We start from the raw sequence: 6293 nt of genomic DNA, 5'->3' as shown, positions 1-6293 counted from the left end.
TGTCAACCAGAACATTTCAAGTTGCCACAATCATAGTCCACAAAAGAGAGCACTAGCTTTCTTATAGTACAGGTTGACGTTTCGGTCCCAAGCAGGACCTTTATCAAGACCACCAAGTGCCACGAGCAGAAGATCCATAACTAACCACCACCACCATGCTGCCTTAAGTACCCATATCCAAGACTGGACATACCCCAGGGGGCGGCGCCAATCGCACCAGGTATAATACCATCCTAATTAGCTATCAAAACAAGAGCACCATACTTAAAGATGAACACTTACATCCTACACGCGGCTCCTATACTGACAGCGCCATGCTGTTCTCCACATGTGTCACTAACAGCGCTAGCACCGGAAGTCCCGTGTCTCCGCAGAACCGGAGTCACATTATCACAGGCGTCGCTCGCTGTTATAGTTACACGGGCTTGCGTTCCACACTTTGGAACACATAGCCACTCGGAATATAGTAAACTCATATCGCAGTTTAACTGTTAAATATTCAGTATATCCCTACACTACTCTTCTAGAAGGGAGGTTATATATTCCCTTTTTAAAAAACTTTACTAAAAGGGCCATAACCTTAGATGGGTAACCATAGCAACCAAGGGTAACAATTACAACCAAATCAAGTGACTAACAACATACCAAGAAACAAAACACATAAAACATACACATAATATATACATTTTGGTCAACAGGTCTAGAAAAGTTTAGTAACCATATACAACATTGTCCTATGGTCATTAAGAGGACTTAGGTCACTAAGGGGTCTATTTACTAAGCAGTGTTAGGAGACAGAGTGAAAAGTGATAAGGTGCCAGCCAATCAGCTCCTAACTGCCATCTCACAGGCTGTGTTTGAAAAATGACGGTTGGGAGCTGATTGGCTGGCACCTTATCACTTTTCACTCTTCACTTTTCACTTCTACTAACACTGCTTAGTAAATAGACCCCTGAACATTACCGCCTTATGGTGGAAAAAAATCTTAAAAAAATATTGAGGGGATTAACCTCATTTAAGCCCGTTGGCATCAACGTGCCCAGTTGGTGGATCCACTTTGCTTCGCTTCTCAAAAGAGTACGGCCTCTATCACTGCCCCTGGGGGCTGATGCGATCCAATTGATAATAATATATCGTAGTGCTGATACTTGGTGTCTCTCCTTCAAGTAGTGTTGTGCCACTGGCTTATTAGAACCCCCCAGTCGCATAAGCCAGTCTGATAGAGGATCGATGTTGCGACATCTGTTCCCAAAAGGTCTGAACGGCCTTCCCCACATAAAACAAACCACACGGGCAAACTAAATAGTATACCACATGGTCTAACAGACATGTCAAGTGATGCTGGAGAAAGATCCTATTCCCATTCTTTGGATGGCAAAATAATTTGCCTGTAATTAATGCTCTGCAGGTAGTGCAGCCCAGACACTTAAAGCAGCCATTGTGTTGACGTAGCCATTGCATTCTTTATGGCGCATATCTGGTCGCAGAAGAACATCTTTGAGATTAGGACTTCTCCTCACGCTTAGCAAGGGGGGATTTTCATGGGTCTGTAGAGACAATAGGCCAGTGTTTCTTAATAGCCCTCTGACTATGTCGGAGGTTGGAGTCACATTTAGCACTCAAAATCACCGTATTGGTGTCAACTGCCCGTCGGGTCGGTTGGTCCTGTATAAAAAATAATTTCGCCCTGGCGAGGCATCGCTCAATTATTTTCATAGTGTACCCTCGCTCTGCAAACCGGTCACAACATTCTCGTAGTTGTACTTCTGCACGCCCGGGGTCAGAATTAAGTATGGTGCTCTTGTTTTGCTTATATAGTGAGTGGAGCCCTGTTGTTCGCTAATTAGGATGGTAGTATACTGGCGCGATTGGCGCCGCCGACCGAAACGTCGACCTGTACTATGATTTAAGAAATTAAAAGAACTTTTCTCTTTGGAATACAAGCCTGGTGAGTGCTGTCTTTTGTGGACTATATATATATATATATATATATATATATATATGTATATATATATATATATATATATGCTTCCAAATACCCGCACTCTCCTTCCGAATGTTCATATGCCGCGGTGTCCGCTACCACATCAATGTACACTCGCAAAAGTGCGGCACTCGGCGGTCTAATAACGTGCAATTCAAAGTTCCTTGGCAAGCTTTCGGGCTTTAATGGCCCGTCCTCAGGCTACAGACATCATGTCTGTAGCCTGAGGACGGGCCATTAAAGCCCGAAAGCTTGCCAAGGAACTTTGCATTGCACGTTATTAGACCGCCGAGTGCCGCACTTTTGCGAGTATATATATATATATATATATATATCTGTCTGTCTATCTATCTATTATACTTGCCAGTGTAGAAAGTCTTCCAATAAACAAAATGAATACATTTTGTTTATTCCGCCATCATGCCTATATGAAATGCTGCTTGTTATCTACATATGGTGAATTAAGTACATTTTTGAGCGCCCTCTGTCTACCATTTGTATTTGATGACTGGATACCGGATGCTTTGTGTGTGCATAAAATGAGCTCCAGGGTCCTCTAGCTGCCCCTTTAAGTGTGCTGTATAAATGACCTGACACAGGTAAGCACAGGTGACACTCTTTAAGTGCAATACTTAGTGGGCAGGTGTGGTAAGTGGGGGCTTGATGACTGACTTGTTTGGGAACAGCCTGGAGTGGTAGGTGGAAAGGGAGCTGAGTTGGCCTGTGGCACAGTACAAATGGGGCTTTAATGTGTTATTGTAGAAGTCTGTATTCATTGTTCCATTTAATTTGAAAAAGCACCAAGATGCAAAGTATAAATGGGGAAAAGCAGAAAGGAAAAAAAACTAACAAACCCCGTCCTATAGACAATGTCCTGTGTCCAGGCTATAATGATTCACCTACTCCCATATATTCTCTACTCTGCAAAACAAAAAGAAAACCCTTTAAACTCTGGATTAAAAGCTTAATTACAAAATAAGTCTTAATGTAAATTGCTGATGGGCAACAGGGGACTGGAGAGCTGTGTGGCCCTTGGAGCCTTAATCTGTGGCCCTCAGCTCTCAACTGCTTTATTGGTAAACTTGTTATAGTTTAGGAAACTTTTTTTTTTTTTTTTTCCTTTCAAATTGATTACAGAACATGTAACATTCCAGACTCAAAAATCCACCTAGCAGAGTGTTATCGCCATACCCACATTCACCCTATAAAGCTAATCTTAGACTCTGCAGACAGATCAGACTAATACACTCAAATGTATATTTGTATAGAACAGTGGTTTTCAAACTCGGTCCTCAGGACCCCACACAGTTCACTTTTTGCAGGTCACCCAGCAGGTGCACAGGTGTACTCATTACTCACTGACGCATATTAAAGATCTACAGGTGCAGCTAATTATTTCACTAGTAATTATGTGAGGAGACCTGCAAAACCTGCACTGTTTGGGGTCCTGAGGACCGAGTTTGAAAACCTGTGGTATAGAATGAGGAGTTGTATAACTTGCCACCTGTGTGCTTTGGGGATACATCTTGTCTAAATTCTTAGTAACAACAATTTACAATTTTGGGAATATTGTGCTTGTCTGCTAAAACCAGCACCATTGCTTTTACATATATTAGAAGTACTGTTATGTGATGTTATGTAATTTTTGTGTTTTATGTAGTGGATGATCTCATGTGATCTGCATGAAGTGGTTTGTCAGGCTTGTGGCTGTGTACGCTGGTAATGTAATGTTATGTGGTGGTGCTTGATTTAAGGAGCTATTGAAGAATCGTTTGGTAGAAATGTTCTAACTCTCGAACTAGACGAGCATGTTCATGGTAACTTGTGTTTGCATACATATAAAGGGGCGTTTCTATAATGGGTATGGGGCATACAGGCCCTGCGTCCAGGGGCCCCCACACCGCACACCCTGCACCCATATTTTTTTAATATTTACCACTCTGCTGCTGGAGTCCCACGTCTGTGCTGGTATCAGCGCTATAAAAAAAAAAAACACCTGGAATATGGCTGCCGCGTAATACATAATCTTTTGTGAATCTGACGAGGTCATGCATAGGCCATGCTCTTCCAAGAAGCTATTCCTAAATGAAGAGACTTAAGGGTCTATGTACTAAGCCTTGGAGAGAGTGTGAATGTAAGTAAAGTACCAACCAATCAGCTCCTGTTGCATTACAGACCGTGCAAAATTAGTTAGGAGTTGATTGGTCGGTACTCAGTCTCTCTCCAAGGCTTAGTACATCTCCCCACAGCCTGTAAAGTGAGTTAGAACATGATTGGTTGGTACTTTGGGGGAGAAGTATCAAAGATCGGAGAGAGTGAAGACAAAGTACCAACCAATCGGCTTCTAACTCTCGTTTTAAAGGCTTTTTGAAAACTGTCAGGAGGTGATTGGTGCTTTCTCTCTCCACTTTCTCTTACCATGCTTTGATACCCACTTTCATCCCTCAGACATAAAAGAGAAATTGATAAAAGGTGTTTCTTACCCAAGAGAATTAAAACAACTAGCTAAGTGTTGCAGAAATGAGTGTTTTCTGGCATAGTGACAGCTCCCCTGCCTAAGTGCACGGTCTGTGCAATCCTTTTGTTTCCTGCACTGATGTATAGTATAATCCAGAGATGTGCCATATGTAGGTTCATGTTGTAGAATATCGTTTTTTTTATTGAAGCATGCAGGGAGAGATTGGGCGACTTTGCTGACCCTGGAAGCTGGACATCCCCTTATACCAGGGGTGGCTAATCAGTCAGAGGTAAAGAGCCCAAATATAACTGTAGGTATACTACCCTCCAACATGACCCGTTCCATTAGGTACAAAACACTCTGCTCCTGGACTTCCCACCTAATGTATGATTGCAGCCACCTGTGTTGAACTAGGTAATTCATGACAGGTGTTTAAGCACGGGTGGCTGCAATCATACATTAAGAGGGAAATCCAGGAGCAGAGAATTTTGTACCTAATGGAACGGGTCATGTTGGAGGGTCTGAGGTATGTCCGAGCCGAGATCATGTGCTTACCAAAGGTGCACATGCAGAGAGGGGTGTGGCCAGCTAGGCCATGCCCCTGGTATGTTTGTAGGAGCCTGAAAAAGTGCATGCACACAATCACCGTGGAGGTAACTATTAACCACTTGCCTGGCATGATCACATCAGATGCGACCACACCAGACTGGGTTTTCCCTGACATGTACTGCACCGCGGCACCTCTAGAGAGAGGACGGGGCCCACACTGATTCTGAACACGGGCCACCTCCTCGCTTAAAACGCCCTTGCTTCTATATGGTCCATGAAGCTGGCCACACACTAGACCAACTTACATCCAACTAGTTGGTTGGAATGAAAACCTGGTAAGGGATGAAAACAAATCTCAATCAGCAATTTGCTCCCAAACGCCGGAAAATGGACTAAAAACTGTTTGAACAAATAGTTTTGTTCAAACATTTAACAAACTTGTCTACACGACCGTTTTCATCTGTTTTCTGGCATTTAGGAGCAAATTGCTGATCATCAGTTACTCCCATACGTTACCAGATTTTCATTCTAACCAATCAACTAGTTCGCTGGTTGGATGAAAGTTGGTCTAGTGTGTGGCCAGCTTGAGACCCTGTTGGGTGCAAGTTCCTTATGCTGGACATACACGGCCAGATAAAATGTCTGTCGGTCTGACAGACATTTTATCTGGCAGCCTGCCAGCCGCAGATGTCGCCGGCATACAGTGAGATTTCTTTGTGTTTCAGCCCGACATCCGCGCTCCGCCCCCGGGGTTGAGACATTTCCCTGTTCCTTCCATAGGAAGCAACACAGGAAATGTCTGTCTGCCGCCGCTGGGCATACACTGCCCGATGCGGCCGACAGTGTACTGGTAAATATTGCATCGGATGGGCATGCTGGACAATCCGGCATGCCCGACCGAGCAATATTTAACCCTCAGTCGCGCCCCCACACGCTACAATTATCGGGGCGCTCCGCCGATATCAGGCGGATCGCCCCGATAATTGTAGCGTGTATGGCCAGCATTACTCATTTTCATCTGAGCGTGCACATGAACAGATGATTACAGCCTCTACAAGTATATACAAAGCTAAGTGGTGTATCCAGTGGCGTATCCACAATGGGTCTACATCTCCTGTACCCTTATTTTTATTTATTTTTTAAATACTTAGGGGTCTATTTACTAAGCAGTGTTAGGAGACAGTGGAAAGTGATAAGGTACCAGCCAATCAGCTCCCAACTGTCATCTCACAGACTGTTTGAACAATGACAGTTGGGAGCTGATTGGCTGGCACCTTATCACTTTCTTATCACTTTTCACTC

The 6293-nt window shown here is 43.7% G+C and overlaps 1 protein-coding gene across 2 annotated transcripts in view; it reads left to right on the top strand.

Annotated features, from left to right (window-relative positions):
• The first annotated feature begins 2606 nt into the window (after positions 1-2606).
• Positions 2607-6293, top strand: part of PATL2 (PAT1 homolog 2) — a 53594-nt gene continuing 49907 nt past the window's right edge. The window contains exon 1 of one of the 2 annotated variants that reach the window (XM_088461712.1): positions 2607-2632. The gene's annotated coding sequence lies outside the window, so the exon portion shown is untranslated. Of the gene's footprint in view, positions 2680-6293 lie in introns of both variants that reach the window. The other variant, XM_088461711.1, reaches the window with a different exon arrangement.

The sequence above is a fragment of the Taudactylus pleione genome, unplaced genomic scaffold (genome assembly GCF_031769625.1).
Source record: "Taudactylus pleione unplaced genomic scaffold, aTauple2 ptg001086l, whole genome shotgun sequence".
Classification (NCBI taxonomy): Eukaryota; Metazoa; Chordata; class Amphibia; order Anura; family Myobatrachidae; genus Taudactylus; species Taudactylus pleione.
This window is presented reverse-complemented; position numbering and strand designations above follow the sequence as displayed.